The sequence below is a fragment of the Eublepharis macularius genome, chromosome 5 (genome assembly GCF_028583425.1).
Source record: "Eublepharis macularius isolate TG4126 chromosome 5, MPM_Emac_v1.0, whole genome shotgun sequence".
NCBI classification, from domain to species: Eukaryota; Metazoa; Chordata; class Lepidosauria; order Squamata; family Eublepharidae; genus Eublepharis; species Eublepharis macularius.
The window spans coordinates 118,389,082-118,408,698 of NC_072794.1; positions in this window are offsets into that span (position 1 = coordinate 118,389,082).

Sequence of the window (19,617 nt, forward strand, 5' to 3'; positions counted from 1 at the left end):
AAATAGTCCTCATGCCGCTCCAGTACTGTTTGTTAAAAAGAAGGATGGAGGATTAAGACTATGCACTGACTTTAGAGGACTTAATGCAGTCTCCTCCACAAACGCCTATCCCATACCTCTCATCAGAGACCTACTCAACGTCGTGGCGCAAGGTAAGATCTTCACGAAATTGGACTTAAAAGATGCTTACTTCCACGTTCGTATAAGAGAGGGGGATGAATAGAAAACTGTGTTCAATACGCCCTTAGGGCAGTATGAATATTTAGTCATGCCTTTTGGCCTGACTGGGGCACCTTCGGTTTTCATGTCCATGAACAATGAAATTTTACACGAATTTTTATATAAAGGAGTAGTCGTTTACTTGGATGATGTATTAATTTATTCTGAAACAGAAGAAGAACATGTACATTTAGTACAACAAGTATTAACTACCCTCATGTGCAACAAGTTGCCCATCAAATTGTCTAAATGTGAATTTCACAAATCTGAACTCAGTTATTTGGGATACTGCATTACAAAAGATGGGCTAAAAATGGATCCAAGCAAAGTTAAAGCAGTTCAAGAATGGCAAACCCCCACAAACCATAAAGAACTGCGATCCTTTCTGGGGTTTGCTAATTTTTACAGAGAATTTATACAGAACTTTGCTCAAATAACTCTTCCCCTCACAGAACTACTAAAAACAAAACACAAAGGGGAACAAGCCAAAAAACCAACTGCTAAATTAATATGGACACCACAATGCCAATTAGCTTTCGATCTCTTAAAGCAGCAATTCATATCTGAACTGGTGCTGAAACACCCAGATGAAAATCGCCCCTTCATAGTGCAGGTAGACGCCAGCAATATGGCGATTGGGGGTGTCCTCCTACAACGGGGGGAGGATAATAGACTTCAACCCTGTGCTTATCTCTCTCGAAAATGTTCTGAGTCAGAGAGAAATTGGAATGTCTGGGAAAAGGAAGCTTTTGCAGTCAAAGCCACACTCTCCTCCTGGAGACATTGGCTAGAAGGGGCCCGCCACCCTTTCGAAGTTTGGACAGATCACAAAAACTTAGAAGCTTTGCGTAGCCCTAGGAGGTTGAATGCCAAACAATTAAGATGGGCGGAATATTTTTCTAAATTCAATTTCACCCTCAAATTCTTGCCCGGTAAAACGAATTTCCTTGCGGACGCCCTATCACGCGTGCCCCAACTCAGAAGCAAGAGGGAGGAGACAGTGGACACTGTATTCTCGCCTACGCAATTAGGAGGTGTGGTCACGACGCGCAGCCGCGCAACGCAACCTCCTCAGTCAGATCAGGGGTGGAGACAAAGACTGAAGAGTGAAGTGGAAAAGGAGGGGGAGAATATACCCAAAGATAAAATAATTCAATCTGTGCAAGGGGAATGGCTTTGGGGTGATCGATTCTATGTACCCGCCAGTTTAAGAAAAGAAGTATTGCAACGTTGTCATGATGCCCCAACCGCTGGCCATATTTAAAAAGCTCCATTTAGTACAAAGACAATTTTGGTGGCCGGGCTTGCGCAAAGATGTCTCCCAATATGTGGCTTCCTGCCCCATTTGTCTCAGTGCCAAAACGTGGAAAGGAAAGCCTCCCGGACTTTTACAGCCCCTTGAAACCCCTCGCAGACCATGGGAAATCATTTCTATGGACTTCATCACAGATCTTCCCCCCTCCAGAAACCACACCTGTATATTGGTTGTAGTAGATCTATTTTCAAAGCAAGCCCACTTCATTCTTTGTACCACTATACCATCAGCAAAAAGATTAGCGGACATTTTTATGAAACATATTGTAAAACTACATTCTTTTCCATCGAAGGTGATATCCGACCACGGCGGACAGTTTGTTGCCAACTTCTGGCGGGAGCTCCTCCAACTTATGGGCGTGGAACAAGGCTTAAGCTCCGTCCACCATCTGCAAACCGACGGGCAATCGGAAAAAACTAATCAAATATTAGAACAATTTCTCCGATGTTACATCAGTTTTCAACAAGATAATTGGATTGATTTATTGCCTTTAGCAGAATTTTCCTACAACAACAGTGTACTTACTTCTACTGGAGAAACACCTTTCAAAGTAGTTTACAGCTATGATTTTAAACCCTTTCCTTTTGAAGCTCTTCCCCCCCCCCCCAACAGCTCCTAAAGATGTTTCAGAATGGTGGGGGGAAGCGGCGCAACAATGGACTCTTATTCAAAAACATCTTGACAAAGCCAAACAGGATTATAAAAAATACGCTGATCGCCATCGTGTGGCCGAATGGGAATTACATCCAGGAGATCTTGTATATCTATCCACAAAAAATTTGAAAGTGGCACAAACAAGTCGTAAATTGGCGCTAAAATTTCTAGGACCTTTCCCTGTTCTTAAAGTAATCAACAGAGTGACTGTAGCACTTGATTTACCAAAGAATTTACATCACGTACATCCCACCTTCCACATCAGTCTACTGAAAAAGGTCCCTCCAGCAAATCAATGGTGCACCCGCACTCCTCCCATACCTACCTTAATTGATGATCAGATCCATTATGAAGTACAAGAAATTTTGGATTCTAAAATTAGACATAGTAAGCTGTTTTACCTCATCAGGTGGAAGGACTTTGACTCTGGGCATGATGAGTGGGTGGAGTTTATTCATATTCATGCTCCTAGATTGTTAAAAGCATTTCATACTCTGTATCCTCTCAAACCTGGGGGAGGAACATCTTAGGGATGGCAGAATGTCAGGTTCTGACTATGTTTTATGTATGTGTAAACCACAGAGACTCCATTTTAATCCTGTCAGTATCTTAAGTGCTTCTTTTGCAGGTGGTAAGCAGTTCGCTGGAAGGTTGCAGGGAGAAGAGGAATGTTTTGTCTACAGCCTTTCAAACCTTGAGAAACTTTCACTTTCTCACCCTCAGGCCGATTGTTTTGAGAACTGTGGGGGAGGATGGGGCCTGCAGGGAATTGCTATTCTGTACCTCAGCTTTTACCTGTCATTCGTAACAATGCTTCAATATCAGCCAAGATCCTTGTATCTTGGATTGTGGACTATAATGGTTGTTTATATTCAGTAAACCTTCTGAAATCGGTGGACTCTTGTCTCATTACAAGGGGTAGTCTGGATTGCAACTTTTAACAAGCCACAGTCTGACATGAACTACATATATTCTAGCCAGAATGTAGATGTGTGCAACCTCTGGCCATGGGATAGCTGATCTGCAACCATATAATAGTTCAAATGGTACTAACTGTGAGTGTCATACACTGGGGGCAGACTCTGTGGTCTAGTGATGTTTTTGATAACAGTCAAGCTACCCATCATGCATAATATGTGGATGCTACCTGCCCTGTGAAACACTGCAAGGGTGTTGTTTGACAGATGGTCTTTTTAATTAAGTGAGGCATTAACTGTAACAAGGAGTCTTTAAAACTTAGTGTTGTCCCCAAAGCCTAGACATTAGGACTGCAAATTTGTAGTGGCATTCGGGCAGGAAAAAAGATCTTCTGTTTGCTCCAGCCTTACAGGTGTGGGTGGTAAACAGCACAACTAGAATTGCTGCCTCCCCCTCCTATTGTAGCCTTCTCTCCTAAACCCCAATTGTGGTCCGTGAACTTGAAAAACCAGTGTGGGGTTAAAACTGGGAGTCTGCAGCAGAAAAAGATGCTGTGTTGAAGGAACTGTTGCTGTGGTAATGGAACAGTACCTTACAGCCCAAGTGACTATGTCTGGATCCAGGGATTTATTTATTTATTTTTACCCTGCATTCCTCCCCAATGGGTACCCACAACAACTTTCAATTCTGTTCTGCTCTCCTCTGTTTTATCTTCACAACACCTGGTGAGGTAAGTTGGGCTGAGAGAGTGACAGGCATAAGGTCAACCAATGAGCTTCCGTGGCAGAGTGGGGATTTATATTCCAGCCCCCCTAATTCTACTCTACCACTCTAGAATTGTGTATGTTTTTTTTATCAGACTTCTATAATATCTGCACATTTGCAAGTAAAACCAAGAATCTGTAACAGTCCAGGATTGTACTCCAAGGAAAAGTCACCCTTTAAAGCCTGCTATGAACTTTCCTCCTCTTCCTAATGATATAAATCTTAGTGTTCTATGCCTTTAGAATCCACCCTGTTATGAGGGAAAATGGAAAGATGGGGAGGGGAAAGCGAAGCTTAATCAGAATATGCTTCTGAAACTAAAGGGCATGTGCTAAAACACCAAATGGCTGAGCCCATCAAGAGTGTAATGCACAGATTAAAACTGCCCTTCCACAACCAACTCTATCTGTAGTTTTGTCATTGTTCACAGATGCTGCTGTAGTCAAGCAGCAATAACTCTGAGAACTTTCAACATCGTGTCTAGCCAAAGAGAAAAATGAGGAAGTCAGCTAAAGTCAGGCCAGTCATACTAGACAGAGGAGAAAACTCTGGAGAGAGCTGTGTCAGTAATGCTTAAGATTTCCTTACCACCTAGCCTATCTGCTTCCATTCAAACCTATCTGACTGATGACTTCCGGTTCGGGATCCATGGAGGTCTAAAGCAGCTCTAAGAGCTGAGCTGTCCGTGCCGCTGTTTGTGGAGGCTGGAGGGGCACAGATTGCCCGCGGCCCCCTGTTCTCAGGCGGAGAACAGGCAAGTACGCACTGCATCTGAGGGCACGTTGATCTTGGGTGGTGGGGGGCTCTAAGCAACGAGCTCCCTCCCGCCCTTGAGGTCCCACCCGAAGACAGATTTGCCAAGATCTCTGCAGTGGCTCAGGAGTCAATTGTATTGGCATAAGACCTGCATGCCCGAGCTTCGTTAAGCAGCAAGGGAAACGGATTCGTTTGATTAAAAGAAGCAGCAATTACAACCCAAGAAAAGACATTTAAGAAGGTAAAGATTGCTATCTCTCAAATGTTTTCTGCTTTGAGGGCCCGAATTGGGTGGAAAGACAAAGACAAGATACAAACTTATTAAATGAAAATTATATATGTGTGTGTGTGTGTGTGTGTTAAGCATGTGTAGAGAGGATTTACTTTTACTTATTCATTAAACATTTATGCCCCACCTTTTCTCTTGGTTCAAGGTGGCTTACAAGCAGTAATTAAAACATTACAACTTAAGACCAAATAATATTAAAATCTTTAGATACCTCCCTCCCTCTTAAAAGATGCCTGCTTCTCATATCTCATCAAAAGCCCTGGCAAACAATCAAGTCTTACAGTGCCTTCTAGAGACCTCCAATGAAAGGGATCCCCTCTCTTCTTCAGAGGTCCCACTCCACAAAGTAGGACCTGTGATAGAAAAGGCCCAGGCTCTGGTCAATGACAGGTGGGCCAGTCTGAATAGGAGAACAGCTAGTAGCCATCTGAAGAGCAAAGCTAGAGTACAGGAACAGATGTAAGAAGACTGTCCTTGAGATGTATGTACACATTTTATACATTGTACACATTGTACATAAAATAGTGAGAAAAAAGGATGCCACAGTTAGATGTTCATCACATCATATAGTTTTTTTAAGGCTATGAATGGGCCTGTAGCTGTAATATAAAGGTATGAATAGGCCTATAGCTGAAATATAACTATTTAAAACTGATGAGAGGACTGTGCAATCCAAAGCAGAGTTATACCCTTCTAAGTCTATTGAAATTAAAGAGCTTAGAAGAGTATACCAGAAAGCATGGTGGGAGTGGACTATCCAACTAGATTTTAATACCCTGGAGCAGGAAGCAAATTCCCCTGCAGCTTTTTTTTATTCAGTAAGATCTGCACCATGTCACAAATCTGAGCCACAGGCATGCTGAAGAGTCAGAAGAAACCAGAAGTTTGATATCTTTAGGGGAAGCATTGACTCTGGACTGTCCCACATCACACCACTCATAATCCCCCACATAGCCAGGTTTTTTTTTCAGCAGGAACACGGTGGAACGGAGTTCTGGCACCTCTTGAAAATGGTCACATGGCTGGTGGCCCTGCCCCCTGATCTCCAGACACAGGGGAGTTTAGATTGCGTGGCGCGGAGGGCAATATAAACTCCCCTCTGTCTGGAGATCAGGGGGCGGGGCCACCAGCCATGTGACCATTTTCACTAAAGGTGATTTAAACTTTAAAAAACTTCCCCCTTGTTCCAGCTGACCCAAAGTGATGTCATTGTGCGGTCCTTTGCGCACATGCATGTGATACCAGGGGTACTACCTCATGCCAAGAGTTGCCCCCTGTTCTGGCAACCCACTGAGTTCCACCACCTCTTTTCCTAGAAAAAAAGCCCTGCACACAGCTATTCCCTATGCTTACTGCTGAGTCTTAATGCGAGGTTGGTAAGATGGACACATTAATGCTTGCACAGCTATTGTTCCAGTAATCTACCCTACACATTCAGCTCTTTACTCTATAATCAAAGCATCATCTAGTGATAAAGAAATGTGATGGCCAGACAGTTTTCTTATTTGTAAGCACATCCTATACAGTTTCATGTAGTTATTGGTGTTGGTTTACAATAGATGAGAAATGTTCAAGTCTGGTAGCACCTTCAAGACCAACAAAACGTTTCTATGGCATGAGCTTTTGAGAGTCAAGCTGCTTTTGTCAGATACAAGTAGGAATACATCCTGTAAAAGTAGAATACATCCTACAGAGGCGTAAATAACTTGCTTCTTTTTGGTGCAAGTTAAAAGGGATCATCAAAAAATTACACCCAATGCTGTATTCAAAAAGGTAGGGGAAAGAATTCAAATAGTAGTGATGCACATTTTAAACAGCTATTTGTAAGTAAAACTATTTCAAGTGGCTCATTTTGTCAACATGTGCATTTTCCCACTCTGGCAAAGTATTCTTGCGACACTCCCAAAGCTGATGGATCTATTTTCTTAATGAAATGCACACTGTTGATCTTACAAAGTCTAATTGCTCAAAGAAGGAGTGTCAGGTTTCTTTATTCTACTTATGACACTGAAAGCATTCCAACTTGCACGACAAGCAAAAAGGTTAATGGGACTGTTATTGAAAATACTTTTGTAACCAAGTTACATTAACAGAGACAAGAACTCGATGCTTCTAACATGGGAAAGTTTCTGAAGTAGTGGGTAGATTTAATTGTTTAGGGCAGAATACTGCCATCCCAGCCAGGGGCTTTAGCCCCTTAGGCTGGTGGCAGCCATTTGCCTCCCTGGCTGGAGGGAGGCAGAGACTCTGACCAGCCCTGCTTATGGGGCTTTACTGAGGGGGGCGGAGCTTATGGGCAGTAGGCGGCCGCTCCGCCCTCCTACAGATCAGTCTCGCCTCGTGCTCGGTTGGAGAGGACGTTGAGTCTGCTCCACCGGCACGAGGCCTCCAGGACGACCGTTACGAGCCTGTTGGGTGACAGGCTTGGTTTGTTAGGGCCCTTGGGGGTTGGGGGGCCCTGTGCTTCAGCCCTCCGCGCAGCCTTTCTGCGGCTCTTTGTGGGGCGAGCAGCGGGGCCGTTTCGCGGCTGCCGGTGTGCTTCGCCCGCCTGCCCCGTTTGTGCGCGGCCTTTCCCGCTAGGGGCGAGGCGGCCGCGCCGGCGCCCGCTCGTTTGCGCGTGGCCTTTCCCGCTGGGGGCGAGGCAGCCGCGCCGGCGCCTGCTCGTTTGCGAGCGGCTTTTCTCGCTGGGGGCGAGGCGGCCGCGCCGGCGCCCGCTCGTTTGCGAGTGGCTTTCCTCGCTGGGGGCGAGGCGGCTGCGCCGGCGCCCGCTCGTTGGTTGCAAATTCTCCCGCCCGCGGGTGAGGCGGCCGCACCGGCGCACGCCCGTTAGTGCGCCGTTCCTCCCGCCCGCGGGCGAGGCGGCGCCGGCACTCGCGCTTGCGCGACGACTTCCCGCTGCTGGGCGCCTGGGGCTTTGCCGTTTTCGCGGCCCCGGGCTTTTCTTGCCGCGGCCGGGGTGTGGGGCAGCGAGAAGGCCCCCCCCCGCTTGCCGCCCATGCGAGAGGGTAGTGCCTTGGCTATTCCACGTCGTCCGGCAACGGGCGGCTGTTTGCCGTTGGGCCTGCCTCGGGTTTAGACTGCAGGCACCATTTAAGAAAGCTAGGTGGCGGCGGCCATTTAAGAAAGCTAGGGGGCGGCAGCCATTTTGTAGCTGGGCAGGTTGTTGCCATAGATTCTTCCCCCTCTCCCTCCCCACCAGCGTTAGTCATCCTGAGGGAATTTCTCCCTTCCCCTGCTTACTAGGTGCTGCGCTTTCCCCATACAGGGTGAGCGCTAAGCAGGATGGGTCCAAAGAAGGGGACTGGCACCAAGAAGGGCAAACAGCCCGCGCCACGCCCTCCCAAACGGCCGGCGGTAGCCTTATCGTCTGATGAGGAGGGCGAGGGACCGCTACGGCGAGAGATTTTTGCTAGGCTTGCCGCCTTAGAGCACGCTAGGATGCCCTCCTTGGGGGGCGCAGGTCAGGCAACTAAGAGGCCTGTACGAGCTGCCTCGCGATCTTCGTCTATGGCTGATATTCTCTCTCGTTTGTCTGCCTTGGAGGGAACATCTGATGGTACTGTGGCGGTGGCTGGGGCGATGCCGGAGACAGCAGCCGCCGGGCCAGTTGCAGAGGAGGATGTGGTTGCAGCAGCAGCAGCAGAGATAGAGGGTAGCTGGCCAGCAGAGGCGGGGCAGCTGGCTCTGGTCGTACAGCCTCCTGAAGTAGAGGGTAAGTGCGCCTGGCACCACCAGGCTTCGTCCTGGCCCTGGGCGCAGGGGTCTCAGGCACCTCAGCATAATGCTTACACGACGCAGCAGAGTGCTTACCCACAGGTGTCCCAGGCACCACAGCATAATGCCTATACTGCACAACACGGTTGCACACAGGACGCTCATAGGCCATACGATTGGGCACAAGGGTTCCAGTCGCCGGGGTCTGGTCAGATGACAGGGACGTCTGGCTGGCTTGCACCACCTGTTCAGCCGGCCGGGGGCATGGGTTCAGTCCCCCCATGGGGTAGTTATTTAGGATCGCCTTGGAGCAACTATGGGACAGTGCCCTACCGGGCCTTACCTATGGGGGACACAGCTATGCCGATTGGCGATCACCTTACTCCCGCAATGCGTGAGAGGATATTGCGGGGAGAATATGTAGACGTCTTTACCCTTCTCTTCAGGGACCTGGAGAAGAGGGATAAGGAGGATCTGGAAGACAGAGACAAGGAGCGCCTTAAGCGCCGTAAGATCGATAGGACCTGGGCCAATTGGTTACCAGGTTTCCTGATATATGCGGGCGTGATTGCTAGGGTCCAGCCTGGGAGAGCCGCCCCGCTTTTCCAGTATATGGACATAGTGTATAGGGCATATGTGGACTTCGGCGGTGCAGCGTGGCTGCAATACGACGAAGAATTTAGAATGAAGGCGGCCCTTAATCCGTCACTGCCATGGGACCAGGTGCATCATCACCTCTGGATACAGGTCATGACCCCGACTAAATTTGGTTCCGGGGAACGGTCGGATAGCGGCCATGTAGTACAGCGATCAGGGTTTGGGCTGTCTGGTTCCGTTGCTGCTAGTTCTGGCCCCCGCACATTCGCGGGGCAGTCGGTTCAGCCCCGACTGCTTTGCTTTGAGTTTACCTCGCGGGGGTCCTGCAGCAGGAAGAATTGCCGCTATGGGCATGAGTGCCCCATCTGCCGGGGGCCTCACGCCCTTAATGTGTGTAAGAAACAAAAGCCCTTCAGTAAAAAGGGGGGCGGATTTGGGGGGCAACAGGGCCCTGGAAAAGGGCCCCAGCCCCATAAAGGTGAGGGTACTTGAAGCCATGTTGGCGGATTACCCCAGACGGACTGATGCCCGGTTTCTGTTGGATGGTTTTTTGTTAGGTTTCCGCATTCCGTTTCAAGGACCTCGATCTTCCTTTATGTCTGCCAACCTACGTTCTGTGGCGGGCATGGAGGAGGTAGTGCGGGACAAAATTGCAAGGGAATGTTTGGATGGACGGGTTTTAGGCCCTTTTCCGGCCCCTCCGGTGCCTAATTTGCGGGTTTCCCCCCTGGGTGTGGTACCTAAAAAGGCTGCTGGTGAATTCCGTTTAATTCACCACTTGTCTTACCCCAGGGGTGGGTCGGTAAATGACGCGATACCTGAGCACTTGTGCTCAGTGCGTTACACATCATTTGACCAAGCCGTTAAGGTGGTCAGGCGTTGTGGCCGGGGAGCTGAGATGGCGAAATGCGACATCAAGTCTGCATTCCGTCTTCTCCCAGTGCATCCAGAGGACTTTGAGCTCCTCGGGTTTGCCTTTGAGGGTCAATACTATATGGACAGGGCCCTCCCTATGGGGTGCTCTATCTCCTGCGCAGTATTTGAGCGCTTTAGCACCTTTCTGGAGTGGGCATTGCGTCATAGGCAGCGTTGCCGTGACTCCGCCCACTATTTGGATGATTTTATCTTGGTTGGGCCCCGGGGGACGGGTCAGTGTGCACGCCTGTTGGCTGACTTCGTCAGCCTAACTGAGGAGCTAGGCGTTCCACTGGCACATGAGAAAACAGAGGGCCCATCAACTGTCCTGACCTTCTTAGGCATCGAGTTGGACACTGTCCAACAGACTTCTAGGCTTCCACCTGAGAAGCTCTTAGACCTGAAGGCTCGCTTGCGCAGCATGCTGGGGAAGCGTAAAGTTTCCCTGTTAGAGCTCCAGCAAGTAGTGGGCCACCTCAACTTTGCCTGTAAGGCGGTGGCCCCCGGTAGAGCCTTTTTGCGGCGCCTCTGTGACGCCATGGGGACCCTCCGGCTCCCTCATCACAAGGTACGCCTGTCTGGGGGCATGCAGGAGGACCTAGGGGTCTGGGTGCAGTTTTTGCAGGGTTTCAATGGGGTCTCCTTTTGGAGACAGGAGCTCCTTTTAGAAGGGGAGCTACAAGTGTCTTCGGACGCTTCGGGGTCTATAGGTTTGGGGATTTATTTTAGGCGGCACTGGTGTGCCGCAACTTGGCCCGGTGATTGGGTGGCAGACGGGCGGTGTAGGGATCTAACCTACCTGGAGTTCTTCCCAATCTTGGTGGCGGTTTATCTTTGGGGGGAGGAGCTTGCCAACCACTCCGTGCACTTCTGGTGCGATAATATGGCTGTGGTGCAAGTGGTGAACTCCCTTTCATCTAAATCGCCCAGGGTCATGACGTTGGTCCGCGCCTTTACCTTGAGGTGCTTGCACCTTAACATATTGTTTTCAGCCAGGCACATACCTGGTGTAAACAATGAGGTGGCAGACGCCTTGTCTCGTCTGCAGATGGACCGGTTTCGACAGCTTGCCCCCGAGGCCGATTTGGTGCCAGCTCTGGTGCCGCAGGAGCTGTGGACGATTGGCAGGTGGAAGCCTCCAGGGCCATCCAGTTAGCCATTGCCCCCAGCACCGGGAGGGCGTACGACAGGGCGGTACGGAACTTTGATGCCTTTAGGCAGGTGGCAGGCCTCCGGCGGGTCTGGCCCCTTCCAGCTGAGCATTTGGCACAATTTTGCGTGACTCAAAGAGGTAAGGGGCACAGTGTCAAATATATTCGCAGCCAGGTTGCGGCCCTAGCTTTTGCTGCGAAGGCCAGAGGGTTTTCGGACACCACTGGCGACTTCCGCATTCGGAAGATGCTGGAAGGTTGGGCGAGGGAGTCGGCCACGCCCAGGGATGATTGACAACCCATCTCGCCTGACATCCTTTTAGGACTACAGGCAGTATGGCCGCAAGTCTGCAGCTCTCCTTTTGAGGAGCAGCTGTTTCATGCTGCCTCCTTACTTGCGTTCTTTGGCGCTCTTCGGGTAAGTGAGCTGGTCCAGCAGTCCCTGCGGGACAACTCTGGCCGTGCCCTTATGGCAGCGGATGTTAAAATTGTGAATGACCAGCTGATCCTTCGGATCAGACGGTCCAAGACAGACCAGCAACAAAAAGGGGTGGACCTGGCCCTTGGCCGGTGTTCCATTGCTGAATTGTGTCCCATAGCAGCCTTGCGGTGCTATTTGAAGGTTCGGGGTGATCAGTCCGGGGTTCTTTTCTGCCACAGTGATGGCGCCCCGTTGACTAGGTACCAATTTTGGGCAGTCACGGGTAGGGCTCTTCGTAAGTTAGGTCTGGAAGGGGTCAAATTTGGGACCCATTCTTTCCGCATTGGGGCGGCATCCACTGCCGCTGCCATGGGTTTCTCGGGGGCTGACATCCAGAAGGTAGGCCGTTGGCGGTCAGGAGCTTACGCATCATATGTCAGGCCGCTTGGTCGCGGTAAATCATGCTGATTCGCTTTTTTGCAGGTGCTGTGGGTCGTCAGGAGAGGGTACGGATCCTCATCTGTGGCCACAGCATGATCTTCTGGGCGGCGCACCAAGCGAGAAGATCCTGGATCGGGTCCCAACTTGGACTCAGCCGGTGGGCTACCATCGAGTGGCAGGGCAGAAGAGGCCTACGCTGGGCGGGGCTGCTGCCACTCTTGTTTGAGGGGAGGTCCGCCCCTCCTCCTCATATTCTGGTAGTTCATCTTGGTGGGAATGATCTGGGGCTCATGAAAGGGGTAGCCCTCTCTTGGCAGGCGCGGGACGACTTCCTGGAAATCAGGAGGAGATGGCCCGGCGTCCTGATTTTCTGGTCAGCCATGCTTCCGCGCCGTGTGTGGCGGGAAGCATTGGACCACAGAGCAATTGAGAGGGCTAGGCGGATGGCCAACAGAGCCCTGTTTAAGATACTGACTGGTGGGTTGGGGATTTATTTGCCCCATCCGCAGATTCGGGCCGAGTCTGTTTCCTTCTACAGAGGGGATGGCGTACACCTCTCTTACAGGGGTAACAGCATTTTCTTGGACGACCTACGGCAGGGGCTCAGGTTGGCTTTATGCCATTTGTGGGGCGCTGAGGCCTAAGCAGAGGCTTGGCCTCTGCGGTGGCAGGATTTAGCTAGGGATATATTTGTGGCGGGCCGGTGAGCACCCTTGGCACCTCCCCATTGGTGGGGAACTGGGGTCTTTCAGGAGCAGCAGGCTGCCGTACGGCCCAGCTGCGAGGTCAGACGCCCTGGGTGGGGAACCCCTGGATAAGCCGGTCTCACTCCGCTGCCGTTCGGCCGGTTGGGGGAGCTTTTCAGGGGTGAACCACTCCGCCTGGCCAAGCCGGGTCGCAGCCATTTGACGAATGGATCGCACCCGGGGCAGCGGGTGCTCGCCCAGACAGGTCAGGGCGGGGTCCCAGTGAATGACCCCAGGGCCTGACCTGTACCGCTAGTTAGGCCCCTTGCCGTAATTGTTGTTTGCTGTTTCATTTAATAAAGTGGCCCATTTTACCCAAACCTTTGTGTCTGACTCTCATTCCAACTAGGGGGGCAATACTGCCATCCCAGCCAGGGGCTTTAGCCCCTTAGGCTGGTGGCAGCCATTTGCCTCCCTGGCTGGAGGGAGGCAGAGACTCTGACCAGCCCTGCTTATGGGGCTTTACTGAGGGGGGCGGAGCTTATGGGCAGTAGGCGGCCGCTCCGCCCTCCTACAGATCAGTCTCGCCTCGTGCTCGGCCCACCCTCCTCACCCTACTTCAGTGCGGGACTAGCCGGTCGCTAGTTTATGGGACCAGGTAGGAATTTTTGTCTCCCTGCCCTGATTGGCCTTGGGTCGGGAGTTTTTTCGCCTACCTCGCACTGGGTAAGGGGTGTAGTTTGGTAATGTAGGGGTGGACCTTATTTGCTGCCATGGGTGCAGGATTTAGCTAGGGATATATTTGTGGCGGGCCGGTGAGCACCCTTGGCACCTCCCCATTGGTGGGGAACTGGGGTCTTTCAGGAGCAGCAGGCTGCCGTACGGCCCAGCTGCGAGGTCAGACGCCCTGGGTGGGGAACCCCTGGATAAGCCGGTCTCACTCCGCTGCCGTTCGGCCGGTTGGGGGAGCTTTTCAGGGGTGAACCACTCCGCCTGGCCAAGCCGGGTCGCAGCCATTTGACGAATGGATCGCACCCGGGGCAGCGGGTGCTCGCCCAGACAGGTCAGGGCGGGGTCCCAGTGAATGACCCCAGGGCCTGACCTGTACCGCTAGTTAGGCCCCTTGCCGTAATTGTTGTTTGCTGTTTCATTTAATAAAGTGGCCCATTTTGCCCAAACCTTTGTGTCTGACTCTCATTCCAACTAGGGGGGCAATACTCTTTGGTCATATCATTGTGAGCTCTTTCAATGATCATGCCCTTAAATTTCTTTGAATATGGCTGTTTCCACACGGCTTACCTTCTTCCAAAAACTTCCGAAAAACAGCATCTTTGCACGTGAAATCGTGCCAGGAAGATGCTGTTATCGCGCGAAATTGTGCGAAAAGACACTGTTATCGCAGAAGACAGTGTCTTCTCATGTGATTTCGTGTGATAACGGCATGAAAAAGACGCTGTTTTTCGGAAGTTTTCAGAAGAAGATAAGCCATGTGGAAATGGCCTATATGTTGATATTTGACAACAGAATTTCTGGACTTAGAATTCCTGTGTTTGTTCATCAGCCTTTGTGATAATTTTGTAATTTAAGTCATGCAGATTGCTTCCTTATTTTGCACTGACATTAAAATATTTTAAATATTTTCTAAATTTGAATTGCGTGTACATGAGAGAGAGAGAGAGAGAGAGAGAGAGAGAGAGAGAGAGATGCTAGTGGAGGTAACTCGTCCCTTGTTCTGAGGCTCATTGTTGCACAGCTGCTAAAAAGAGAGATGAGGTTTTTAGAGAAAATCTTAGACAAGCCATCACACATACTTAATACAACAGATCAGAAACAGATCACAGTCCATAGAACAGGCAAAACTGAAGCTCCTGTGCCACTTTACCCATGTAAACTTAACAAAATAGTTCTATAAACCAAGTGAGACTTTCACAGGTTCCAAGATAAGATTACAAAAATGTTCAAAATCTTAAAATGAAAGATGTTTGGTGATATTTTGATGCAAAAGAATGTATTATATTGCACAATGTGGCAGTGCAGCAACTGAGGCTACCCCACCTCATGAATCACCACTCTGCAGTGAAAGCTCACGGGATGATTTTGATATATTCTTAGTCTAACCTCTATCTCCCAGTTGTTGTGAGGATAATATGGAGGCAAGGAAAATGATGTAGGAGATAGGGAAAGGTGAACATAGGGAGGCTGCTGAGATGAGCAAAAGAGGAAATAGTGGGGAGAAGGGGATACAGGGAAAAGTGAAGTACCCCCCCACACACAAATCCTTGTAGGTTCCCCACCATGTACCTGGACCTGGCTCAGCCAGCACCATGCAACTGGGCCATGAGGAGAGGCTGCCAGGAGGGAGGGAAGGGGGAAAAGTGATGACAAGGGGACACTCCAGGGTGGGTGGGAAGGAGACAAGGAAGCAGGAAAAGGGGGAGAGGCAATGGGGGACAGGGAAGGGAAAGAGGATGTGGTGAGGGAGGAGAAATTAGATGCCCCCCACAAGTCCTTGTGAGTCTCCTCTTGTCCTAATTGAAAGCCAAAATAAAAATTATGTCTAAGTTTACACTGTTGTCCACGGCTGCCAAATCCCTGTCTGTGGGGGAAAGTATCTCTTTTCCATTCTTAAACTGAGGCTGGCTAACCTCCTCCCATCCAGGAGAGGTTCAGGGGCTCTGATTAGCTAGCAGTCACTTGGCAGAAAATAAGATCAAAATCAAAAGGATTGGTTCAGAGCTCTGAAGAATAGCGGGACTTTGGGATGACTTCCATACCCCCTGAGCTTCAGATTTAGGGGATCTCAGGTTTCTGCCTTCCGGGTTTGCATAAGGCCAACACATTATCCACCAGGCAAACTGCATCAGGCAATGTTCTCTAAATTTACAAATGCATAATTCTTATTATAATGTATATGCATGTATTTTATGTATTTCACAGTGCAAGCTCACTGACTTCAATGGCTTTAGAAGGGTGTCACTGTGTTTAGGATTGCAGTGTCAATCTCCTAGTTCTATCAATTACTTTAACCACTGGGAACATTCTTCAGTTTCCCCCATGCTACCCGGTCCCTTGCTTTCACTGAAATTTAGAATCACTAAACACGATTTTATCAACATCATTTGTTTGCATTTGTATCTGGTGCCATCAGACTGCACAATGCAATATGTTAATACAAGATGCTGCTCACTCTTGACAAAGTGTTTATCTGAAGTTGGAGCTTAGTGAGAAACAACAAATGGAACAAGGAAGAAGAGAAAGAAGATCCACATACTGAGGTGATTAGAAAAAGCTGCTGAAATGTTAACTTACCTGCAAATAAAAGTGAGGGGTGAAATAAGTATGTCCTCCTGAGCATTTCATGAAAAACAAAAGTCAAAGGGACAGTGAGGAAATGATTTGAACACAAGGACAAGATTTTTTTTTATTTGATATGAAAGGTCAAAGTAGCTTGTTGAAATAGCTGAGGAGAGATATGACATCTGTGAAGCAGGTAAGGTGAGTATTTTTTATTTTCTTATCATCTTATTTATAGTCCACCTTTCTCACAGAGACTCGAGGAGGATTACACAGTGTCAACATGATCAACAGCTGGGACACTCAATAAATAAAATAATAAGGTAAGAATAGCAGAAGTTTGAAAACAAGCAGAAATCTGATACAGAGCTGAAACATTGTTAAAACAAAACTACCCTAAACCTAACTGGAGAGTTTTGAGCAAATGTAAGCTTGACAATTTATAAAAAAGAAATGGGTGATGCTGCAATCTTCATAAATAATGTGCTTGAATAAAAAATTCTGATAAAACCCAATTTCTCATAAATCGATCACCCATACTCTGGAACTACTGATATGTCTTAATTTCAAATGCACTGTATTTCCAGTGTATATGATGCTTTTATATTTGCACAGTTGGTGGTATATATCATCACACTGTGTAGCTGGCTGGTAGCCACTTGTGGTGCATGTTAAAAAACTACTGGACTGATGGCAAAGTTGTGAATGCCCCAAAGACAGGGGTAAAGCACACAATAATGGATTTTGAGCTTATGTGCTGTATTTGCATATGTGCAATCAAAGGAATATTTCATTCATTATTGCAGAAGACAGTTACTTGACAGCTGCTATTGGTACATGCTTGGAATCATGGGAAAAATCAACATGATTCATGATATGAACCACGGAACCCAAGTGCCAGTGTGCTAAGCATTCACAACGTATTTGCAATCCAGTTCAGAACACCATAAAATGCAAGAAGAGGAATACTTTTAAACTGTTTTACATGGACAACAGCACCCAAACTCCTGCCTGTCAACATCAACTAATTATAATTCCTACTGAACTCCCCTGCCTAATCCAGATAAACCTCCTAACCCTGTTCCCTCAAAACTTCATCTGTCTCTCCTGTTGATGGTTGACAGTTTCACTCCACTTCATAGTTCCATTATTTGTGAACGTGATTGGGCAGAAGAAGGAACCATTCTTCTCTTTATCACATTGATTCATTGATTGATTGATTGATTGATTGATTGATTGATTGATTGATTGATTGATTGGTTGGTTGATTGATTGATTGATTGATTGATTGATTGATTGATTGATTGATTGATTGAGTGAGTGAGTGAGTGAGTGAGTGAGTGAGTAAATATATTCCTTTGCTTGATCAGGTTCTCACTCATACTGCAAACGTATGTTATAGATTTTATATAAGGCATGTTTCCTACAATCAAGCACGCATCTCTCAAATAGAGTGAATGGTTATAAAGTGTATTCTTTCTCAGACAGAACTGCAAGCGTTGGTGTAATTTCTTATGGAGCACAGGGCTCATATTTGGTGGTTGTCTAGAGGTACACCTTAAATTTCGAATCTAAATGCAGAAAAGCCTATCTTAAAAATCTTTTAAAGTGTAGCAGAGCATCTGGATTTGTGTTGTTTTGAAAATTAAGTCTCATATTTGCTGCATAATGAAACAGTTTGAAAAATGCAATTTTAGTTTAGATGCCCTGAAGATGAGCCCCTTTCTTTGATAAAATTTGATCTTACAGATACAAATGGAGAAAACAATTCCATGGAGACTATTCTGTCCTCAGCTTGTTGAATTCTTTCCTTTACTCCTGCCACTTTTTTATGCCATTGTGCATGAAATCTGTAGAGATGAGGAACGTAAGAGTTATTGGAAGGACCTAGATGGTGAGGAAACTGTTGGGGAGAGATCATGTTGCAAGTTGAAAACTATTCATTTCTCCAGTCTTTTCTTGTCAGTGATGTGAGATCTTGGTCAGGATGCTCATAAAACATATAGCTTGCCATAAACTACACATGCTACAGCATTTAGTGCAAGATTTAGCTGGTGAACCAAAAACTAGAGACGCGTGTTACAAAGCTGTTTTTCTTTAATATATCTCCCCTCTGCTAATAGGATTCAAAATGTTCGGTCTGTAACGTTTCCTGTGACTACCATTCATTAAATAACATTCAGGTATTGCCAAAGACAAAATAAAAAGTCCCCATTATGGGATGAAAGAATTATCTTACAAATACTGCATAAAAGAAAAAGTCTCATAGGAGCTATAGACATGGAAGCTCTGCCCATGTTGTATTATATATATGACATGTTTCAGCCAAGATATACTTTTTTAATGTGGTAAACATTTAAAGTATGAAGGGGAAATGTACATCTCTAAACCTGCAGTCTATAGTCTTTGAAGAACAGGTCCATAGCCAGGGATGAAAAAAACAATCCTGGAAAGGGCTCCCACTGCCAATCTAGCCCCTTCAAAGGAGGAAAGGAGGGAGGGATGGAGACCCTACTCACCCATTCCTATAATGCGTGCTGCTTGGATGGGCATCTCCTTTGCTTTGTGGGGCTTGGCCAAATACCTCCTTCCCTGTTCTATGTGCGGCCTCCTGATCTGCACATGGCTTGATTTGGTCACATGCCTCCTTCCTGTCCCACATGTGGTGAGGGCTGTCAGCTTGTAGCAGGCCCCACCTACCTTGAAGAGGGTGAGGAGGACCACCTCAGTGAGAATGAGACCAGCCAACCAGCACCCTCCAGGACTTTTAGTAGAGGTCTTAACTGCCAATCTGCTCCTATGCACAGCACAGGTCTGCTGTGTGTTCCCTAGTGTGGCAAGATTTTCTCTTCATAGTTTAATGTGTTTATTGAGGAAAACAGATGACTGACATGCCTAGATTGCCATGAAAATAATCTGTCTATTATGCTTCTACCTAGGAAATAATGTGAGAAATTATTCCTTTTTCAGCGGAAGATATAAGAATATTTTCTAATGTATTTCTGTTACATGAGAGAATTATAAAATGATTCCTATAGAGGAATACATAGTTGAACTATTATACAGAAATTCAAAACTCACTACATTTTTCTGGAAATATTCTTGAGTGGGCTAGAATCCAACAGAAATGGAATCTGAGCTCTTTAGTTCAAATTTCATATTGATATCAAGTTACTATATAATGTTCTGGATATACTATTCTACTGAAATATTTTAAAAATCACTTCTTGGAGGAGAGATCAACCTCATATTCCTACCTGAACTTTTATTTTCAACTGAATTTAAGTATTTTATTTGAATATTCATATTTGCTTTTCTCCCCAATGGGGCTCCAAAGTGGCTTACAACATCATTCTCCCCTTCTCCATTATAAACTCACAACAACAAGCCAGTTGGGTATGTGAGGTAGAGGTGGCCACGAACCGGGGGAAAAATGAACCTTGTGGTTTGTGCTTCAACCTGTTTCACAAACCATGAACCAC